We start from the raw sequence: 23289 nt of genomic DNA, 5'->3' as shown, positions 1-23289 counted from the left end.
ACCTCCAGACTTGACTACTGCAATGCACTCTTTGTGGGGCTGCCTTTGTACATAGTCCGGAGACTGCAGTTGGTCCAGAATGCAGCAGCCAGGATGGTCTCTGGGTCATCTCAAAGAGACCATGCTACTCCCATACTAAAGGAGTTACACTAGCCACCAATAAGTTCCCGGGGAAAATACGCGGTGCTGATTATTACCTATAAAGCCCTAAACATATTGGACCCAGGGCATTTAAGAGAACATCTTCTTTGCCGTGAGTCCCACCACCCACTGAGATCATCTGGAGAGGTCCGCCTGCAGTTGCCACTGGCTCATCTGCTGGCTACTTAGGAACAGGCCTTCTCTGTTGCCACCCCCCCCCCCCCGCCCCAGACTCTGGAATGCACTCCCTGCTGAGATAAGAGCCTCCCCTTTTCTGACAACTTTTTAAATGTCCCTCATTTCCCCCCCCCCAAGCTTTTTAATTAGATGTGTGGCTTTAAATCATTTTAAGGTTCTCATTTTTGTTTTCATTTGCTTCATGTTGTTGTAAACTGCCCAGAGACTGAAGTTTGGGGTGTTCTACAAATTTGATAGACAGGTAGTTCGAAAAAAGCCCAGGACTGCTGCACCCGTGCTCTAGTCTAGGCACCCATGCAAGGACACGGCCCGCCCCTACCCCTGCCACATGCCCCTGAACACTGCAGCAGTGCATGCCCAGCCTTGTGCATGTCCTCACGTGCAGGATTCCCCCCGGGGGTCTCTCTGCAGCACCAGCGATCCGTGCCTGGGTCTCTCGGTGGGGAAACACTCCAGGCATGCGGGTGCTGGGACGGCCTCGGCTAGAGATGGCCCACCTGTGGGCACCGCCGGTTGCCAAGGACCCCGTGCCACCAATGGCACCCTTCCTCCCCCCCCCCCCCGCCCCGCTGCCCCTCCTGCCAGGCACTCCACTTGCAAGTCGCTGCCTGGGGAGAGGCCCAGAAAGGCACCTGTGGAACCCCCGCCCGCCCCGCCCTGCCTGGCCCCCCTGTGGCATGTCCCGACTCCGCAGTTGACCCTCACTCGCACACCACCGGGCAGCCCCTGAAGAGCTGCCCTGGGCGTGTGTCGCGCACTGCCTGAGCGGAAGGGCTGCCGCCGTCGTGGGCACACCAGAAAAGGCCTCACACGCACCCTTGCAGCTGCAGACACCTCGCCACTGCATTGGCTCTCTGCAGCACCCTCCTTTCGCCTCCCGGCATCCCGATCCAAGGTCCTGGCAGTGGCATGCAACAGCTCGCCCCCCGCCCCCCCCCCCGCTCCGCATTCCTCCCGCTAGCCCAGCGATGGGTCTCTCTCTCTCTCTCTCTCTCTCACACACACACACACACACTGTTTGCATTACACACACACACACCCCGAGCATCCTCCTCCTCCGTCCCTCTCCCAGCCTTCCCTCCCTCTCTCCTCTTGCATCAATTGGATGCCTACAACCTGAGCATCCTTTGCTTCACCCACCCCCAGCACAAACGCTGCATCTTGCACACACACGCGCGCGCACACACACCCTGCGACTGTCTCACACCCACACCGCATCCAGCCCGGCTCGCTCTCTCTCTCTCGCTGCTGCTGCTGCTGCTGCTGCCGGCATCCTCCCTTGTACTGCATCAACCCTTTAATCGCATCCCTCCTCCAGCCTCCCTCCCGCCCTCTCTCTGCACATCTTCTCCTCCCTCCTTCGCCCTTTCACGTTCCCTTCGTCTAGTCGTGACGACCAAGCCCCCACCTTCTTCCTCCGGCTGCCCCCACACGACACCCCCATCTCCACCCCCCCACACCCCCATGAAGACGAAGAACAGGCTCTCTTCCATGTGTCTCTGTGTGGTAGGTGTTGCCTCTTCTATCTTTATGGAACCCCCCCCCCGAAAAAGCAGAGCCAACACCCCCCCATCTTTAACCCTTTCTGCAAGGCCACCCCCACCAGCAACAGGTCCAGGAGAGAGAGAAAGGGAGGGGGTGGGGGCGGCACAGGGTCTCTTCCTAGATTAGCAAGCAGGGAACTGTCAAAAGAGACTCTGTGTGTGTCTGTGTGTGTGTGTGTCTGTGTGTGAATAAATAAATCTCTGGGCCTTAGTCTTTAAAGGGGTGCTTATGTCGATGGGGGCGCTAAGTCCCAAAGGCAAATACTGACCCACCCACCCCCAAATAAAATGAAGGCATTCTAGGATCTTGTATCTGGCAGGTTTAAGTGAGATTATATATATATATTTGCAACTTTCGTCATGATCATCATGAAGAATGATCGGTTGGCATAATTACTTCTTTTACTACTTCCCCTGGAAACCCCAGCAGCAAAGTCTGATCGCACCTGTGCTGACCCCCACCCCCATCGTACCTGTAGCTACCAAATAGCCCTAGAGTAATCCCTCCCATCACAGCACAGCCCCCGCTCAATAGCCCCACTGCCAGGACAACACCCCCAAATCTTGACAACTCTCCCCCCATCCCGTGTCGCCTGCTTGTCCTGAAGCTCTGCTGTCCCGTCCACTCCCCCACCCTGCTTTGGTACTGCTCCCCAAAAGCAATGTGTGCTCTACCTGTCCGTTTCCAGGTGACTAGTCAGCCACCCCCCCCTCGCCACCCCCCCAGTCCAACGTGACTCCCCAGTCCCTGCCCTTCCCAGCACAGAAATCCTCCAGCTGCCAGCATTCACACAACCAGCTCAGCCTCCGGGGGAAGCAAGCCAGGCCGTACCCTGAACTGGGTTCCTTCCCTGTGGCCAGCTGCACGGCACCCTCGGCACTCCCGTGAATCGTAAGGAGGCCCCCTTTTCCGTGGCCTTGGGGACCTCAGGGCTCACCTCCAAGCCTGCCCTTCACCCAGTCTGTGCACTCAAGTACTGCCTCCCACCCCTTTCCCCAGAGACTAAGGCCCTGGGCACGCCGTGCCTCGGTTTCCCCAGCCAGCCCACTGCTATATCAGCAGCTCTTCCTCCTCGGCTGAGGAAGGCCTGGCCCCCACGCTGGAGCTTGGTTCTGGGTGTGAATGCCCTCCTGGAGCGGAAACCTTTCAATTACTGCTGTTTGTCTAGTCTGTTACATTAATAAGTGATTTATTATCATCCCCATTCATGCAGGATGTATCTCTGGTTGTTTGTGGCCTACAGAAAAAGCTCTTGTTGGTTGAGAAATTGTCGGCAGCAAGCCAGCTCGGTTGCATTTGGCTGTTGTTAACCTGGGAGGGGGTATTTCTCTTTGTGACTCGTCTTTTACAAACAAAAACAAAGATCTATTGCTCCTGCCAACTACACCACCATGTCTCTCCTGTCGTTCAAGTTTCTGGTCCTCATTGTTTGTGCCAGTCAAAACATCACAGTGGGTGATGATGCACAAGCCTTGTGTGCATACGTGTGTGTGTGTGTGTGTGTGTGTGTAACCCCCCGCAGCCTAAATACTTCTAAGCACTCCAAAGTGTCACAGGATGATGCATCCTTTTGATGAAAAAAAAAGTGCATGAAAAAAAGAAAGAAAGAAAGAAAGAAAGAAAAGACTTTATTAGGAAACTTTCTGAGTAATTGCTGTTGATGCATAGAACGCCTTATTTGGTTTCTTAATTATTTTTTCCATATTCATTTCAGAGGAGATTGACAGTCCTCTTGAGATTTACTCTTAAAAAAGTCTGATCTTTTCTTAGATGAATGATAAATGTATGTTCAGAAAACATTTTGAATGGCTAGATAACATCATATATGACCATTGTAAAAATGTGTGTGTGTGTTGGGGGCAGTGTCAAGATTTTGCATTTTTTAAAAAGCCTTCTGTTTTGAATGAAGACTATGTTCTTTCTGCCCAATGAAGGACAACTTAAAAATTCTGATTTCAGCAACACATTCAGAAGGATTAAATAATTTATATGGAATAATTGCAAATATTTTTAGGCCTTCCGACTGAGAATATGCATTTAAATATTAGGCCAGGGTCCCCATATGTTGGGTCCCCATAGGTTGCTGGGGAGGCCTGATTGTGACTGGGAGTGATGGGAGTTGTAGTCCAACAACATCTGGGGACTCTAGGTTGGGAAACCCTTTAGACTATAAAGCTTGTGTTTCTTGTATCATATGTCCAGGATGTTTGGAATGCTCCAATGTTACATGAAATAATCATGGACTTTTAAAAAACCCATATATAAAAGGTCCTGTGAATGGAACTAATTTTTCCACCCCCAGATCTGTATAGATTTCTGTTCAGGACCCAATGCTCAGTTTACAGTTTGTACTTGGGTACAAAATAAAAGCCTACTTGTTATTGCCAAACTTGAAAAGATGCCCTGTGTCCCTTTCAAGGTGGGGCGGGTTGTGGGTTCCCTCCCTCTCCTAGTTTTGCTGGTTGAGACGGCTGTTTGCGGGGCCTCACTGTCAGGCTGGCCTGACTTCGCAGTGGTTCTCAACTCTGGGTCCCCAGTTGTTGGACTACAAATCCCATCATCCCCTTTGGCCACTGTCACTGGCAGTGGTGGGAGTTTTAGCCCAGCAACAGCTGGGGACCCAAGGCTGAGATCCCCTGGCTTCGTCCTATTGTATATTGTGTGTGTGTGTGTTTCTATTGTGCACTCTCTCTTTATCTTCTGGAGGGCTAGTTTGCCTATGTGTGGACTAAGTGTTTCATGTATGTGCCTTTCTGTGCTCTCTGATTCCCTCATGGGCTGTGACTCTCCCTCTTTTCGGGTATCTCTGCCTGGTAAATCAATGTCTTGCAACCTTGCCTTCTGGGGAGGTAAGAAGGGACCTCTATAAATGTTGTCCTCTGTGCATACATGTGTTTGTGTGGGGGGGTGACAACATCTCAGGGTCCAGCCCCCTCCAGGAGCTTGCCAGGCGCTGATTTTAATTTGGAAGGGCAGGTGTGCATTCTCATATCGTCTAGATTTACTTTGCATTTCTTGCGAGCCATCGGGGAACACACCACATACGATTTGGGTTTTTCATTGCACATTGGAGATTAGCCCAATTTATGTCCGGGTTAAAAAAATCCACTTTTTGCATCAGGGTTTTGGGCACACTAGAAATATCCGATATCTATCTATCTATCTATCTATCTATCTATCCATCCATCTATTTATTACATTTGTACACCATCCCAAACTTTCGTCTCTGGGTGGTTTACAATACTATAAAACAAGTTAAAATATATACAAAAACTTAAAACAATTTAAAAATTTAAAAATTAGCCATGAATTAAAACCTTGAAATTTTAAAGAACAGAAAAAGCTTGGGTGAAGAGATGGGTTTTCAAATGCTTTCTAAAAATTGTCAAAGAATTTATGTCCGGGTTTAAAAAATCCACTTTTTGTGTCAAAAAGTATGCCCCATCCCTTGCACTATTTCACGCCTCTTAATCCCGCAGTAAAGCTTGCTGTCTGGGAAAGGCCCCTGCTGGTTTCGAGAGTTAACAAGGTGGGAGGGGAAGTGCGCTGGGGCCAGGGAGCGGCCGATGCATCTTGCTCTGTGTCTAGCCCAATGCGCGCGCATGGGATGCCGGGGTGCTCGTTCCCTTCTGTGCTCCTCCCCGCTGCAAGCACAGATAGTAACTGTGAAGGAATATGCTTCCTTTGCAACCATTCTGTTGTAGCCGCCATCTTATTCGAGAATGCGGTGGGATGAAACTTTTAAAAGTTTTTAAAAGAAACGGAGACATGTCCCCATTTCAGGAAAATGTGAGTGTGGGACTAAGGCGAGGCTCTTGCCACACCCTGGATCCACCCCACAGCCACTAGAGAGGAGTGTCGAGCAAGGCGTCCTTTGGGGAGTGGGGAAGAAGCCATTGAGCTGCGGGTTTTGATGGGAGAAGGGAGGCCTCCCAAAATACCTCAGGCGGGGCACTGGTGCGAACCTGAGAGGCAAGGCACGTAAGGAACAGAGGAAGCTGCCATATACTGAGTCAGACCCTTGGTCCATCTAGCTCAGTATTGTCTGCACAGACTGGCAGCGTCTTCTCCAAGGTTGCAGGCAGGAGTCTCTCTCAGCCCTATCCTGGAGATGCTTTGGCAACGTACTGTATGCTTTGGTAGTTTGTTGGTTCAATTAAAAAAATCTTGTCCTATCTTGGAGATGCTGCCAGGGAGGGAACTTGGAACCTTCTGCTTTTCCCAGAGCGGTGGCTCCATCCCCTGAGGGGAATCTCTTCCAGTGCTCACACTTCTAGTCTCCCATTCAAATGTAAACCAGGGTGGACCCTGCTTAGCTAAGGGGACAAGTCATGCTTGCTACCACCAGACCAGCTCTCCTGCTCCAGCCCAGAAAAGAGTGCTGCAATTGACTCCATTTGGGCACCCCAGTTTAAACGTTCTGGAGCAGGCCATCCAAACGGTGCCTCCGATGCCTCTGGTATAACTGAGCTCTGAACGAGCAAGGCTGTGGCCCCAATCCAGAGAGCCCGGTGCTCGCAAAAAGGCAACTCCCACTGAAGGTTTTCCGCCACGGAACCAGCTGTCATGGGTGGCAAGTAGTGCAGATCTTGGGTGCCGCTGAGGCTAGCCGAAATCCAGACAGCGAGCCTTTGAGGGGCAGCAGCCAGTGGGAGGGGAGTTCTTCTGCGCAAGCCCCGAGTTGATGGGCATTTTTAAAATAACCCCCAGTCCTTTGCCTCCCGTTCTGGATTGCTTCCCTTCCACTCAGCTTAAATGCTGTTTTTCTGTTCTCGGTTTAATCTCAAATCCACTAACAAGGACAACAGAGCTTAACCTGGCTTCCTTGCACGGATGAGGAGGCCAGAGCGGACCACTTACCTTTGGCCAAGGGCTCGCGTCAGCCCCCACTGGAACCAGGCCTATGTGCCTGCCAGGGAGATCCGCCCGCCACGTTCTTTGGTCCACCCTAGTGCCTCTGTGGTCATCCCCTTTATCTTGCGTTATAGACTGGATCCTAGACTGAAAACCCTTCAGAGCAAAGGACCATCATATTAGTTTGCGCTGGTATCACACTTTTGGAACGTGCCAAGCATCTTGAAGTGATCCTTGCAGCAAGAAGGACGAGGCCAAAGCTCAGGGAGCCTGCAGGAATTCCCAGGTTCAACCCTTGGAAGCATCTCTGGGGCATTTGCCAGATTACAGGCTACAACAGTCTCACTCCTGTCCACTCCGTGTGCTTCTGTCCTGCCTGCGTTTCGACATCACAGTCCCTGCGCTGTCAGCAGGGTGCCGGTCACATCTCTGATGCCTTCTTTGGGGTTTCATCTTTGCCTTTTAGTGCTACAACATTGCATGTGTGTTGCAGGAAAATAGCTGCATTTTCCCACTGTAGGAGGGTTGCTGTTTACGTTTTCAAAATGATCCTGCCAAGCAAAGCCCAAAGCATTTTACTGCTGAACAGGGTGTACTCTGGAAAGCGTCCAGGTAGATCCATCGCTGTCTGAAATCCTGGAAAGCTACTGCCAGTCAGAGTGGACAATACTGAGACAGACAGTCCAATGGCCTGACTCAGTATAAGGCAGCTTCCTATGTTTCTGGCAGGCAGTTTTCGGGCTGTAGCTCAACGGAAGAGCAGAAGAGGAGAATCTGCTTAGCCTGTAGAAAGTCCTAGGTTCCTGGCAGCATCCCTGCCCGAAACCTTGGAGAGCTGCTGCCAGTCAGAGTAGACAGTACTGAGCAAGATGGACCAAGGGTCTGACTCCGCATATGGCAGCTTCCCGTGTACTGTCCTAACAAGCCCTTAAGGCAGGGGGTTCTCAAACTTGGGTCTCCAGATATTGTTACAACACCAGACATGTGCATTAAAAATAATAATGTTGCCCCTAAATTATGCTCCCTCTCTGTTTTGCTCAGCAGCCTGTATTTGAGGCCTAGTGGTTAGAATATTTGAACACAAACACACACACACACACACACACACACACACACACACACAGCCTGTCTATTTCTCTCATGCTGAATTAGTTGTCATTTGATAATTTAATTATACAATTTTGCATGGTGTGGGGAGAGAGAAATTTCCCTCTCTCTTTCTCTCAGCACTAGAGCCCGGGGCCACCCCAATAAACCGAAGGCCAGAAAATTCAGGACTGACAAAAAGAAGCACTTTTTCACAGGGTGCATAACTGATCTGTGGAATTCTCTGCCACGGGATCTGGTGATGGCCACCAGCTTGGCTGGCTTTAAGTGGGGCTTAGAGGACAAATGCATGGAGGGCCAGGTCTGTTGATGGCTAGATGCCCCCGGATGGATGCCCCCGAATACAAGTTGCAGCAGGGGGGCAAGAGCAGGAAAGGGCAGGCGTGCCTCCCAGAGGCAGCTGGTGGGCCACAGACGGGCCTCCTGGGGCCTGATCCCAACAGGGCTGCTTTTTCTGTCCTGCCTTTGACTGCCATTTGCACACGTGATTGGAATCCCTTCCAAAAGCACCAGGAGGGGATGCGAAGTCTCGTTGTTGTTTCTGCAGGGGTGGATCCATGCCTGCCATGCACGCGAATCCTTCCCAACTGTTGCGTTCCCTCGGGGATGATCTGCGGCTGTGATGATCTCGGTTTCCATGATCCCTGTGGAGTGTAGAGCAAGGAGGTCTACCCAGAGGTGCGCTGCTCTGCATGTGCAGGCACCAGAAACGGGGGCTGGCTCTGACATGGTGGGGCCTGTCCGCTGAGGCTGCGTCTTGGTGATCAGCAGCCCCCACCCCCCTGTTTTTAGGGTGTGCTGCGTTTGGAACAGTGTGGGAGCTGCAGCTGCATCTCTCTGGCCTCTTCTGCTGGAGGAGGGGGGTGTAGCTGTTGCCTGGTGTGGGGGGAGAATCTCTGATTAACGCCAAGGATTAATGAGCTCAGAATAGCCCACACAGACCATGACTGGAGGACACAGCTGTGAGGAGGAGGGAGCTGGCTAGAGGTTGCTAACTACCGCTGCCCCTGCTTAATTTATGGGGAGAAGGGTCTCAGGCCTCACGCCTGCCCCCCCCAACCACATAGGTGTAGAGTCTGGCAATTCTTTTATCCATGAGCAAAAGTCTCTCTGCATATGCTCAGAGACACACTTCTCTCCAGCTGACCAATAGGCTAAAAGTACATAAAAGAGAAAACAGTACTAATGCGTGATGGGGGAGACTAGAGACTGGAAGGTGTGAGGCATTCCCCCCCCACACACACACACCCTACTCAAGGAGGTAGCTGCTGCAATCATCTGCAGTTCCCCTGTGACAAACATTAACTGAAAGGGACACATGAAAGAAACAGTCAGAATAAAGTGAAATTGGCAGCACCAGCTTGTAATATACCCATGCAGAAAGTGGGGTGTAAAACCCGACTGGTGTCCACTAGAGGGCGCTGCTCGCCCAGGAATAATTGTCCCCCCTTCACAAACCAGCCCCATAACACTCTAGCACCCCCTGGGGTACAGGATATTTTGCACCTTGAAAGGGCAAAGAGTGCTGGAGTGCATATGAAGCATTGCACAGTGTTGGGTTACTGTGTGGAGAGTAGGGAAACTAACCTTCTACTACTTTGGAGATTATATACTGCTCTTCAACACAATTCTCAAAGTGGTTGATATAGAAAAATAAATAGTGCACAAATCAGATGGTCCCTTGTCCCCAAAGGGCTCACCATCTAAAAAGAAACACCAGAGAGACACCAGCAGCAGCCACTGGATGGATGTTGTGCTGGGGTTGGTTAGGGTGCAGATAACGGTAATGCTAACCGTGGTGCATATCAGGGAGGATGGATCAGGATCTGGGGAGAGATCTCTAGGCAATCTGCAGTGGAGAGCCACCAGGTTCTGACTCCCATGAGATAAGTAATCACAAATCAGATTGCAAATCGTTGCATCCCTCCCATCGCTGGCCTTTGCGCGCCTTGCTTGCTTCTTTCCCAGAGTTCCGGGGTTCCTCTCCTGGGACCCAACACAGGCCTCTCTCTTCTTGGGTTGCCTTTGGCCAGCTGGCTGTCTCCCCCTCTGAGCCACCCTTTGGATCTGGCTTTGCTCTGCCCTCTTTCGAGGCTAGCTCTGCTTGGTGGTTCTTCCTGGAATTCCAGCAGGAAGCACAGTGTAAATCTTGGAAGCCGGATGTCTGCCCGTACCTGGTGCATACTATGGGGCTGGGGGCGGTTCACCCATAGCAGGAACCTGCAGCTTCCTCAGGCCAGAAGAGGAACTTGAAACTGGCACTGCAGTCAATCACAGAAGAACATAAGAAGAGCCCAGCTGGATCAGGCCCAAGGAGGCCCATCGGGTCCAGCCTCCTGTTTCCCACAGTGGCCCAGCAGATGCCTCTGGGAAGCCCCCAACTAGGAGCTGAAGGCAGACACCTCTCCTGCAACTGGTATTCGGAGGCATCTTGCCTCTGAGCCTGGAGCTAGCCCATAGCCATCAGGACTAGTCGCCATTGCTAGGTGTGTCCTCCCCGGACTTCCCTAAGCCCCATTTCAAGCCATCCAAGCTAGTGGCCATCATCACATCCTGTGGCAGAAATATTCCACAGGTGAATTATATGTGGTGTGAGAAAGCACTTCCTTTTGTCGCTCCTGAACTTCCTGGCCATCAGTTTCATGGGATACCCTCTGTTCTAGTGTTTGGGAGAAAGGGAGAGGCATTTCCCCTACCCACTCTCGCCCCACCCCATGCATAATTTCATAGACCTCTACCATGTCTCCCCTTAGTTGCCTGTTTCCCCTAAACTAAGAAGCCCCAGATGTTGTAGCCTGGCTTCATCAGGAAGGTGCTCCAGGCCGCTAGTCATCTTGGTTGCCATATTTCAGTCTGTTGGAAGTGGCTGAGCTGAGCCAGAAGTACGCCCCCTGGGTGCTATCGCTTTGCAGCCATTGGTCTCGATGGCAAAGGGGGCGGGCTCACCTGGAACGAACCGGGGTTCATGAAGGGGATTCGGATGTAGCACGAACCGAACCGAAAGTGGAGCGTTACTAGTGGTGATAAGGCAACTTCCATTTTTGGTTACACATTTGGGTTTCCTGCCCCAAACTAACATGCAGTTCCTGCCATACAGTGGGTTCACATGATCCCGGACCGCCAGGTAACTGAGGCTGGAAGTAGGTTCCGTGTAATGTCTGAAACTACCCTAGATATGAATATTTGCATTGACTGAACTTTAAATCTTGTCACAATCCAGGATGTGGGCGCAGCTCAGGGCCAGTCTGCACACTCCCCAGGCTGGCCCTGTTTCCGGGTGTCCTGCAGCCCAACCCAGCCCTCCACAACCGGGGCTTCTTTGCGCGTCTCACAAGCCGAGCGCTGCTGAGCCTTTTGCTGTGATGATCACGCAGCCAACTGGGCTTCATTTCCAATCACACTTTGTTTAGACAACTTAAATGAAAGAGAAAGCTGACAAGAATACAAACAGAGTCAGGAGATGAGATTTTAAAGTGGGAGAGAGAGAGAGAGACGAAACCGGAGCTTCCGTCGGCAGGGTGCGGTGCAGGGTGGTTCTCTGGACTGTGTGTGTGTGTGTGTGTGTGTGTGTGGCTGCCAGAGGGCCACGCGGTCACCGGGCCTTGTGTGCCGTGCAGAGGAGGAGGGCGGCCACACCTTGGTACGAGTAGGGGCTGCAAGCCAACTTGGTGGGCCACCAGTAGCTGTGTGACCAGCAGAGGAGAAGGGCATTCCAGTCTCCCCGCCCCGGGAAATAATCACAGCCATTGGCATCTTCACTTCTTTGTGATGTAAACTGCCCTGAGCCATTTTTGGAAGGGCGGTATATAGATCAAATTAATACTAATAATTAATAATAGACGCTTCAGAGGGTTCAGATCCCTTTCCATGCACAACCTTCCACATCAGCAGAGATGCTTGTTATTTGTTGGCAGGGAAATCTCCCGTGCCTGCAGATTCGGAATCGCCTCGAAGGCGGGGCTGTGCCCAGTATTCCCTAGCCGCCCGTGTGTTTGGGGGGGAGCTACTGCCCTATTCAGTGCTTTTCATTTCTTAGTCAGAGCACAAACCATATCAGAACTCCTCGCAACAGTCTTGAAAGGCAGGCCTGCTGCATTCATATCCTCCTGTCGCAGTGCCGGGAGGGCCCGAGGCGGAGAACGGCTTGCTTCACGGGGTCGCAGCAGAGGCGAGATTCGAACAAAGGACCCTGATTGGTAAACCAGGTCAAGCTGGGCAGGGGCAGAGAAGGGCGGTGTTTATCTAGGCCTTGCAGCCAATCAGAGGGCTGGTTCAGGAGCCCCTCGGTGTCTGGGGAAGAATGGCTCCTTGCTGCTTCCCAGGCCTTTGCTGGACTCCCTGATCTGCCGTAGACACAAGGCATGCCTGGGTTCCTGGCGCCGCCTGCAGGAACGGACCTGCCACCTGCAGCCCCTCTGCCCAGTGGATGGGCCCGCCTGCTTGCTGTGGAGCTCTCTGAGATGTTCCAGCTGAAAAAAGCCGCCGACATCCCCCCGCCCCCCCGCGTCCCATTATTACAAAGACTTCTCTGTCATATATTCAAAAGGCACCGCTTTATTTATATGAAATGCTAGGAATTTAAACCCTCTTCCAAAACAACGAGGATAGCTATAGCTTTCGTTTCCGTACAGCAGGGCTTTCAACTTGGGGTTCCCCAGATTCTGATGGACTACACTCCCATCGTGCCCAGCCACAAAAGGCCATTGCAGCTGAGGATGATGGGCGCTGTAGTCCAATGCCACCTGGGGACCCCAGGCTGAGAAGTCCTGCCATTTAGGAAATAACAAGGGAAAAAGCCTGCTTGACCCCAGGATTTGTGATTTCTCTAGATTGAACATCCTCTCCACTCCACAATTTTAATTTTCAGCAAAATCCACATCAGGGTACCTGTATCTGAACCTCTGTGCATGTGCATCCAGAAGATGGTTTGAGATTTTCCGTAACTGGGGAAGCATCGGAGGAGACCATTCTCAAATCGGGGCAAGCGGGATACTTGTGTTGTTTAGAACAAAACTTGCTCACTTTATTTAATCTTGTTTACATCCCCCACCCCATCCTCCTCTAAGGAAAGTAGGGTGATGCACATGGTTTCCCTTTCATTCCTTCCTCACCACAACCCTGTGAGGTAGGTTAGGGTGAGGCAGAAGAGACTGGCCCAAGTTTATCCAGCAGCGACATGGCCGAATAGCTGGATGGCGGAGCGTCTGCTCTGCATGCAGAAGGCCCTGGGGGTTCAATTCCATGGCTGCATTTGCAGGCGGGGCTGGGAAGACCCGTCTCTGCCTAAACCCCTGAAGTGCTGCTGCCAGTCAGTGTAGATAATTCTGAGCTAGATGGACCGAGGGTCTGGCTCGGTGTAAGGCAGCTTCCTACGCTCCCATGAACCCAGGTCTCCCTGTGACTAGTCTGACACTAACCACCGGACCACATTGGCTCTCTCTAATGAATACTCGTTAAAATTTGCTTGTGCGCATATGTTTGCGCACGAGAAAGAGAAATATTTATTTTTCTAAAAATTCAGAAAATTTTCTGAAGTCCTCCCATCCAAAATATTAAACAGTAAAGCCTGCTCTTTGGAGAAAGATACCTAGTATTTTAATGTAAAAGTTTATTACAATATATTTTAATATAAAAGTTTAAAAGCAAGCTGAGTGATGGACGGAAGAGAAGAGAGCAAGGCCAGGCGTTCTCAAACTTGGGTCCCCGGATGTTTCTGGACTCCAACCCCCATCATCCCCAGCTGCAATGGCAGACGCAACCCAAAGGCCGTTGCAGCTAGGGATGATGGGAGTTGTAGTCCAAAAACATCTGAGGTCCCAAGTTTGAGAACCCCCGGTACAAGGGTAAAGGCCGGGGTGGCCAACCTGAGGCTCACCAGCTGTTAATGGACTACAACTCCCATCATCCACAGTAAATTTCAGTTGGGGATGATGAGAGATGTAGTCCAGCGACAGCTGGAAAGCCTCAGGTTGGCCCCTCTGGTACCGGCTGCTTGTCATGCGATTGTACTCCCCCCCCCCCGCAGTCGTGTCCCCCCCCCATTTCTCTCTCTGCCTCTTCCTCTGGCATCTGCCGTTCTAATCCTATTGTGGATGTGAACATTTCTGATTAAACTGGCCGCGCAGCGCGTTGTCTACAAGGCTTTATCCCCCGGGGCATGGCCAACTGGTTGCTTGGGGGGGGGGGTTGGCTTGTTCAGGAGGGGCCCGGGAAGGAGGAGGCTGCAAATCCTTGGGCAGCACGCTGGATCCCACCCTTGGTGCTGAAATCCTGCCAGCCCCGTGCTGCGCTGCCGGCTTCCACAGCCGCTGACGCCTTGTGCAAACAACCACATTGTTTGCCCGATCAGATCAAGTCCCTGGCAAGCAGCTTCAAGACACCGAACCCACAAAGAGAAATCCCCGGCGAACCCCAAACGCACGCCCGCGTCCTTTGGCTTCCCTGCACAAGGAAAGGTTTCCTTCCTTCCTTGCGAAGGCCAGGAGGAGGCGGCGTGCAGAAGGGAGGGCCCACCTCTGAGAAGACCCTGCACCCAGTGGCCAGGCCTCACCTCAGATTCAAGGGGGCGGGGCGGGGGGAGACCGGCCCCCATCCTGGGAACGCCAAGCATGCTGGGGCTCCTGGGGAAGGAGGACCGCGGTCATTTTCATCAAGTCTATTTAGGCTTTGGCCTTTTAAGAAACAAGCCGTGAGACTCAGAAGGAGCCCGGCTGCCCCTGGTTCCTTCCGTGTTCCTTCCCACCTTCGCCCGGGTCTTGCAGCATTTCGTAATGAGCATGGAGCGCCTGGCAAATCTGCAGAGTGGTGGGGGGGGGGGGCAGGCAGCCGGGAGTTCTGCAGATGTGGGGCTGCAGCCACTTCGATTTCCCCACTTCTGTGATACGTGGGTAGCATTGCCCAGCAAGTGCCCAGGGAGAGGGCCACGGTAGGGCTCGGGGAGCAGACTTGAGTCCAAGAGTTCTCAAACTTACATAGGAACAGAGGAAGCTGCCATATACTGAGCCAGACCCTTGGTCCATCTAGCTCAGTATTGTCTACACAGACTGGCAGCGGCTACACAGACTGGGGGGCGGGGGGGGGGATGAGGAGCTGGTGAAATGGGCACCAGGTCGGTAGGCAGCAGTTGTTGCGGGCCAAGAGAAAGGGATGAATGGAGAGGCTGGGGACGAAGGACTGTGGGAATTGAGGAGAGGAGGAGACTTCTCCAGAGCCTGTGCAGAGTGCGTTTGTGCCCTGCAAAGCAACCTCTCACACAGAGCAGGCCTTCCAGTGCAGGGGAGGAGGAGGAGGAAGCATCTTCTTCAGGCTGGCTTGAAACCCGGAAACTCAGGGGTGAGGGCACAGTGTGTGGGGCTGTGGAGAGGGACGACCCAGTGCGTGTGAGTGTTGGGGGGCAAGGGGGAGGGGAGCCAGGGACAGTGCTTGCTAGCTCAGATGGTTCCGAGTCGAAGATTAGGCTGGGGTTCTCAAACTGGGGCCCCCAGACCTTGTTGGACTACAACTCCCATCATCCCTGGCCACAGTGGTCAAAGGCTGAAGGGATGATGGCTGCAGTCATCCAACAACATCTGCGGGCCGAAGTTTGAGAGCAAAATCAGGGGGACAAGGGTAGGCTATTAGCGGGTGGGTGCTACCAATAGAACCTCCATGTCCAGAGGCACTGCACCTCTGGATGTCAGACACTGGGGGCAAAAAGAAAGAAGGCCTCCCGTCTTCCTGCCTTGCTTGTGGGTCTCTCAGAGGAGGCCTCCGATTGTCCACTGTGGGGAGGAACAGGAGGATGCTGGATCAAGGTGGATGCTGGGCCAGGAGGTCTGTCCCTGTGGGGCTGTTCTTAGGTTCTTGCATGGCTTTGTCTCCCGCTGTCCCTATTTAGAGCGGAACGCCCCTTGCTTTCGGCCTTTAAATAGGGATTAAGCAGAGTCCTAGAGGTCTATTGGCTGACTATTAACCACGAGAGTGATCTAGAGCCACCACGGACAGCGGCAGTCTACCTCCACACACATACAGGGCGTGGGGCTGTTGCTCAGTGGCAGAGCGGACAGGGCCTTCTCTCTGCCTGAGCCCCTGTACAGCCGCTGCCAGGTGTCTGGTCCCTGCTGCTGCTGCTAACTCGAGTTCAGGTAGCGGGGAGGCTGGGCAGCTGCTGCCAGTCAGAGTCTAGACAACCGCGCGCCCGTGGGACTAGGGGTCCGTCCAACTCCAGGCGGCTCCCCAGCTGTTCACCAGCCGCAACGGTGGGGCGGGGATGGCCGCCTTGCTGCCCCCCCCCCGCCTTGGCCCTATTGCGAGCGATGGAGGAGCCTCCAGCGGCAGGCAGGGCCCCGTAGGCGGCCGTCCCGGGGCGCCTGGGCAGGCTTCTCGAGGATGCTCTGCTGCTGGGGGGAGGGGAGGCCGAGGCGGCCGGCCTCGGCTTGGGAGGGGAGGGAGGGGGAGGGGATTAGGACAGGCGGGCGGGCCGGCCTGGCAGCAGCAGCAGCTGGCGCCGGGCGCAGGCGGGCAGGCAGCGCGGGGTGCGGCGGCGGCGGCGGCGGCGGGGTGCCCCCGGGGCGAGGCGGCGCGCGGCCGATGGGGGCGGCAGCAGGCGGGGGGGCGCGAGGGGGATGGGCCTGAACGGCGTGTCCCCCCCGTTCCGCAAGCTGGGCTGCTTCTCGCCCGTCCTCTGCCAGTGCAAGATCACCTGCAGCAACCGGACGCTCTCGCTGGTCTTCGGCTGCAAGGTAGGCAGCGGCGGGCTCGGGGTGCGGGCGGCGGGCGGCGGGGACGGGGCGCGAGCGGCGCTGGGGCCTGCTGCTGCTTCCGCCGCCTGCTGCGCCCTAGGCCGGCGGGAAGGCGGCTGCCCGGGGACCCCCATCCGGGCGAGGCGGGGAGGGGGCGCGTGTGGACGCTTCGACACGTGTCTGGGTCGTGTGGCCCGCTCAGCCGCTCGGCCCCGCGCCGGCTCCCCCTGCCCCGCCGCGGCCGGCGCTGTCCGTGGTGCTGGCGCTGCTTCCTGCCCCTCGCCCAGCCTCGTCCTCCAGTGGGCCCGACAGAAGCCTGCCTTGCCGGCCACCTCGGGGCCCTCCTCCTCCTCCTCCCGGCGGCCCCAGGGCCTTGGGGATGGCGGGCTGGACTGGAGCCTGCTGCTGGGAACTCTCGAACCCAGGCCCTCCCGACTCGGGGCGGCAGCAGCAGGGCTCTTGCTGCGCGGGGGAAGGGGGGGGGCTCGTCTTCCCGGCGCGCGAGGGGGAGGGGGGGTCTCCGAGCGGTGGCTGCCTGTTCTGCCGCCGCCGCCGCCGCCGCCTCTAATCTCGGCCCGCCCGAGGCGCCTTGGCGTGCTTGTGAACCGGGGATTAGGCGCCCTAATCTGCTGACACGGAGGAGCGCGCCGAGGCAACTGGCAGCCGCCAGCCAAGGCCGCGGAGGGGGGGGGGGGGCGCTGCGGAAGGGCCGGGCGGGGGGACACGGCGGGGAAGCCCCCGGCGGCTGCAGCTGGCCCAGACCGCTCGCCGCCAGATCTGCGAGCAGCAGCGATGCAGCCCCCTCGCGGGCTCAAACAGCACCCATCTGGGCCCAGGCCAGGCGCCTCGACCCCCGCCCGGCCGCCCCCACCCAATATCCGCCGCCAGCCGCCCTTTTGCCCGCCGCCTCTCTCTCCCTCGGTGCCCCTTTTAAGCAGCTTCCTCATCAAAGCCGGGGACAGAAGAAGATCAAAGAAAGGAGCGAAGGCAGTGGAGAGGAGTCCCCCAGGCGCAGGGGAGGGGCTGGGAGAGCACTGGGGTGTCCGCCGGGGCTGGCTCTGGCAGGCAGTGGATCCGAGACCAGGGTGAAGGGAGGCTTGCTGAGGACTGGGGCTGCTGGGTGGGTGGGCAAAAAGGGTCCCTACACCCCTGGGCAGCCCCCACCCCAACCAAGAATCCCATGAGGGAGTTACTGATTCTGTTGCTGCTGGTCTCCGCACAGGAGTGCTGTTGGAGCCTCTGAAGGTGTGCAATCCTAGAGAGGAGAGCTGGCCTTGTGGTAGCAAGCATGCATTGTCCCCTTAGCTAAGCAGGGTCTGCCCTGGTTTGCATTTGAATGGGAGACTGCATGTAAGCAATGTCTGAGATTCCCCTCAGCGGACGGGCCGCTCTGGGAGGCAGCATCTCCAAGATAGGGCTGAGAGAGACTCCTGCCTGCAGCCTTGGAGAGGACACTGCCAGTCTGTGCAGACAGTACTGAGCTAGACGGACCAAAGTTCTGACTCGGTAGAAGGCAGCTCCCTCTGTTCCTAGAATCTCCCTACATCAAGGGGTTTCTCCAGACCCTGCCACAAGTCAGCAGACATGAAAATGTGAGCTGCCCACCCCCGCAAACGCTGAGCAGGGCAGGCAGCCCTCATCTCTGGAAGAAAGGAAGCACCCATGGAAAGACACCCACTGAGGGGACGGAGATAATCAGAGTAGAGTGGCCAACCTGAACTCACCAGCTGTTGTTGTACTACAGCTCCCATCACTCCCTGCCGTGCTTTGTCATGGCTAAGGATGATGGGAATCCTCCCTGGAGTGGGGTCAGTTCATTAGGCCCTACTGAATCAACTAAAACGGGTTCTCCAGCCAGGATGGTGGGAGTTGTGCTCCAACAACAACTGAGGATCCAGGTTGGGAGAGCCCTGAACTCAGAGGCACCCCTGGTTAATCATTCAGCCCTTGGAAGAATCACTTAATAGAAGAGGTACTTCTAAAAAACAGCAGAAAGCAGGAACCAGCCAGGGAGAGAGGAGGGAGCCCCCCTCACTTTCACGGGGACTCTCTCTTCTTCTGAGATGCCGCTACAAAAGAGAATGTGTCCCCCCCAGCCCAGCCCCAGATATAGTTGGCTCACACTGATTTGAGTGACCACCCTAGCATCTTACCACAACTACCTGCGAATCATAGCTTTGTTTTTAGATTGTGAGCTCCTTTGGGGACGGCGGAGCGTCTTAATTAATCTGTGGGATTCTCTGCCACAGGATGTGGTGATGGCCACCAGCTTGGGTGGCTTTAAGTGGGGCTTCGAGGACAAATGCATGGAAGGACAAGTCTGTCAGTGGCTACTAGTCTGAGGGCTCTAGGCCACCTCCAGCCTCAGAGGCCCAATGCCTCTCAGTCCCAGTTGATGCCTCTCAATAACAGCAGGAGAGAGGGCATGCTCTGAGCTCTTGCCTGGGGGCTTCTCAGAGGCCTCTGGTGGGCCACTGTGTGAAACAGGACGCTGGACTGGATGGGCCTCCTTGGGCCTGATCCCGCAGGGCTTTTCTTGTGTTCTTATTTATTTTTCTATGTGAACCACTTTGAGAAAGTTATTTGTTGAAAAGCGGTATTAAACAAACAAACAAACAAACAAAGGCAGTCAGTTTCCAGGCAAGAGCATTAAACCTGGGTGGCAAGAAGCTTGTTCCCTCGAACAACTCCCTTCATGATCTCACTCCAAGGGGCTGCAACCAACGCCATCCCTTCTGCCCAAGAATCCCTCCTGCTCCCCTACTCTTTGAGAGAACCCAGGAGTCCTGGCTCCCTCCGCTCTCCCTTGAGCCAATCCAATCCTCTTTTTGGAACTTGGCATGAGTTCCATTCTTTCCTTCTGCAGGTTATACATTAGGGGGGGAAATGCTTTTGGGTTTTTCACCTCCACAGGTTTAGGGATTATCATCGCCCAAATGTGCTACCAGACCAGAGAGATGAGCTTTTGCAGAGGTAATGCTTTGTCTTGCATTTATTGTATAGGTATGGAGCAACCAATCACTGCCCAGACTGCCTGCCACCAGCCAATCGGAAGTCGAGGCTGTGTTGTGTGTCAGTAATTAGGTTGTCCCACCAGGTTGGAGGTTCCCTTCTGCACAAAGGGATCCAAGGGCACACCTCACAATGTGCTTGAGGGACAGTCCATGTGCTTAGGTCCATGTGCTTATGTGCATTTGTGTATAGCAAATAACTTTCAACTGGTGCTATGGTTAGGGAATGTTTGCGTCCATCACACAGAATTTGCATTCAGGCCTTAAGGCTTTTCCTTGGAGTTAGCGGCATCTGCTGATCATTGTCTTGGGGTTGTCTGTCTGTCTCTTTCTTGTATCTAAGACTGTAGTCTTCAGTCTAAAAGGACTCCAGCGTGTCTGCATATTTTTTCTAAAACCATAAAACCAGCGGAATCAATGTCATCAGTAAAACGGGGGAACTCAGAATGTCTCCATATTCTGATGTAGAATATGTAGAATATTGATATAGATGGAGGCATTCACATGTTAAGTTCAGCACTCGTACAACAACTGTACAGTGTACATGGGTACAGATCTGTACGCAGGTACAGTCATTCACGCGTTATGTTGAACACAGGTACAGCAGTACACTTCCTGTCTGTACCATATATTTGAAGGGTCTGTATCCAGGTTCACTTTTAAAATGAACACAGGTACAGTCATTCACACAAACACATGCACGAATGAGCAGGCATCTGTAATGTCTGAATTGGGCTTATAGGGCTGGACAATTAAGTTTGGCCTCAGTGCTGAAGGACATTAAGTTGGGCATCAGGCAAGCCTCTCTGGGGAGAGAATTCCCTGCAGGGGCACCACCACTGAAAAGGCCCTGCCGCTACCCTGGAGGTGGGGAGATCCAGCGAAGGGCCGCTAAGGCAGGGGTTCTCTTTGGCCATTGTGGCTGGGCATGATGGGAGTTGTAGTGCAACAGCGTCTGGGGACCTAAGGTTGGGAACCCCTGCAGCAGCAGACTCAGCAGAGCAGGACTTTCCTCTTCCATGTCCTGCCCTTCGTTGCTCAGAGGAAGAGTTCTGGAGAAGAGAGAATTTCAAGGGCGTTGGCTGGAACAGAGATGCAAGGGGGTCCATGTTCAGGGCTGGGTTTGCAGCTAGGAAACCTACTGATGAGCTTTGCACTCGCTGCTGAAAACCCCCATTCCTCTTGGGGTCGCTTGTTGGTGCAGGCCCCGCTCCACCCCTTGCCAGGAGCCTCCAGCCATCCTAGAGCCCAGGGGCCGTTTCTCGTCTGGAAGGCAGGACGGAGGAGCAATGCTGGCCTGCCGTGGCTAGAGCTGGGGCAACCCGGGTCCAAAGCCTGCTCAGCCACGAAGCTCCTCCTGGGGTGCGCGTGCCTCTCCACTGAGCTTCCTCCCTGGGCCGAAGTGAGGAGGGAGCGGGTGTCGCCCCATAGCTGCTGGCTGGTGCCCATTGGAGGGTCAGGGTGGCAAATGAATCCTAGGCACACAGGCAGCTGCCTTCTGCCGAGTCGGACTGTTGGTCCATCCGGTTCCCCATGGCCTGCACTGACTGGCAGCAGCTCTTCAAGGTTCCAGGCAAGAGTCAGTCTTCCCCAGGCCTACCTGGAGATGCTGCCAGGGACGGAGCTGGGGACCTTCTGCATGCAAAGCAGAGGCTCTTCCACTGAGCCATGGTGCCCCACCCCACCCTCTGTCTTTGTTTAGATCAGGGGCTCCCAAGCGTGGGTCCCCAGATGCCAGTGGACAACAAATCCCATCATCCACAAAGGTTATTGTGGCCAGGGGTGCTGGGAGTTGTAGTCCTGCAACATCTGGGGCCCCACACTTTGGAACCCCTGGCGTAGAGGAAAGGACAACTAGGGGATGAGGGTGTTTTATATTGTCCTGTATTCTACCAAGAAAACCACATGGCTCTGTGGTCTCCAGGAGTCGGCACAACCTTTCCTTTCCTTATATTGTCTTTTCCTGAATCCAAGGCTCAGTTTTTTCCAAGTTCTTTGATGTTAGGAATCAGGGGGTTGTCTCAGATTCAGAGCCCTCTTGCTTTTGGGTCAATACAGGTATAAAGGTAAAGGTAAAGTGTGCTGTCAAGTCCATTTTGACTCCTGGAGCCCCCAGAGACCTGTGTTTGTCTTTGGCAGAATACAGGAGGGGTTGACCATTGCCTCCTCCCACGCAGTATGAGATGATGCCTTTCAGCATCGTCCTATATCGCTGCTGCCCGATAATAGTACCAGTGGGGATTTGAACTGGCAACCTTCTGCTTGTGAGTCAAGCATTTCCCCTCTGCGCCACTTAAGGTGGCCAATACAGGTATACCCTCTATTTAATCTCTGTTTTCCAGTGGGTCCTCTTAAATACAGAGTCGTCTTCTATTAGGGTACATACGGTAAAAAGTTGCCTGGAGTGGAGAAAGGGAGAGGGCCCCCCATTATATTGAAATGTGGGTCACCCAAAGAAATGGGTGGCCAGAAGATTTGGGGCAGACAAAAGCAATACCGGTCTCCTTTTGTTAAGCGGATGAGCGGTTAATCGTCCAGGATGTTTCCCCAAAGGGAGCAATAATGGAGATATCATCCGAGCTCTCTCCTCCTGCCTGTTTGGCCCCAGAGCCTGGGAAAGGCAGCTGTGTGGAAAGGTGGGAGTGAGCGGGGACCACTTTGGCAGGGGGAGCTTTGCTGGTTGGGTCAGGAGCAGAGAGAGAGTGGAGCTGGGAGCAGCTCCGCCGGGGGTGCCACAGCAGCCGGGCACCTCTGTCTCCGCGGGCGTGCATGGAGTGCGCATGCAGCTGGCCTCTCCACTGATGCGCCCCCATCTCTCTGTCAATAAAGCCGAGATTATTCCAGGCAGGCTCCGAGCTGCCGGTCTCCTCTCCTCCTGAGGAAGCCAGACCCAAGCCGTGCCGTGCCGTCCCTGGGGTCCCTGGGATGTCTTGCCGCCTCGGGGGATTGGGGCCCTCCTGACAGCCCCCCCGTCACACTCTGCAGAATGCAGCGATGGCATTGGCTGCCCCACGATGTGGTCAGGGGCGGATGAAGCTTTTGGCTGCCCTTTCACCTTCTTAAAAAACTGCAGCTGTGTGGGGGTGGTTGCCGTGGCTGCGGGGAGGGGGAAAGGGGAAAGTCCCCCCTTTTGCCCCCCCAAACAGGGTGGGGCATGGCAGTGGCTGCGGGGAGTGTGGGGGAGACCAGGAAGGAGGGATTCCCAATTTCACCTTTGTTAATGTCGCCGCTGCTGCCCCCAGAGAAGGGCGGCAAAATTTGAGGCGTGCAAAATCTGCTGCTCCTCAAAGGATGCCGCCATAGGCAAATGCCTCCTCTGCCTCTCCGTTAATCCGCCACTGGCTGTGGTGATGGCTGTGGCTTCGGTGGCTTGAAAGGGGGATTAGGCAAATTCACCAGAGGAGGAGGAGAGGTCTCTGCATGACGTGGAGCCTCCATGTTCAGGGACAGTTTATTCCTGAGTACCGGTTGCTGGGTGGGGCAGAGAACAGGAGGGCGCTGTGGGGCAGCTTTAAAGGGGCAGCTTTAATGGGTACTTTGTCAGTTGATGTCCCTGAATCTAAGGACGCAGGTCACACACCAAGGGCGGCTGCAAGAAAGTTGTGCAGCTTTGAGGCTCCCCGCCCGCCTGGCTGCTTGCTTTCTCCCTCCTTCTCGACTGGATATTGATGAACTCACCCAGGGCTTCTCAGCCTCGGGCCCCCAGATGTTGC

The 23289-nt window shown here is 54.5% G+C and overlaps 1 protein-coding gene across 5 annotated transcripts in view; it reads left to right on the top strand.

Moving 5' to 3' along the window:
- Positions 1–23289, top strand: part of DLG4 (discs large MAGUK scaffold protein 4) — a 122382-nt gene that overhangs the window by 39438 nt on the left and 59655 nt on the right. For 2 of the 5 annotated variants that reach the window (XM_053261489.1, XM_053261486.1), the window contains exon 1: positions 16452–16565. The exons of the other annotated variants lie outside the window; for them this stretch is intronic. The gene's annotated coding sequence lies outside the window, so the exon portion shown is untranslated. Of the gene's footprint in view, positions 1–16451; positions 16566–23289 lie in introns of those variants that run through there. 5 annotated transcript variants of the gene reach the window in all.

Source organism: Hemicordylus capensis, chromosome 6, assembly GCF_027244095.1.
Source record: "Hemicordylus capensis ecotype Gifberg chromosome 6, rHemCap1.1.pri, whole genome shotgun sequence".
NCBI classification, from domain to species: domain Eukaryota; kingdom Metazoa; phylum Chordata; class Lepidosauria; order Squamata; family Cordylidae; genus Hemicordylus; species Hemicordylus capensis.
This window is presented reverse-complemented; position numbering and strand designations above follow the sequence as displayed.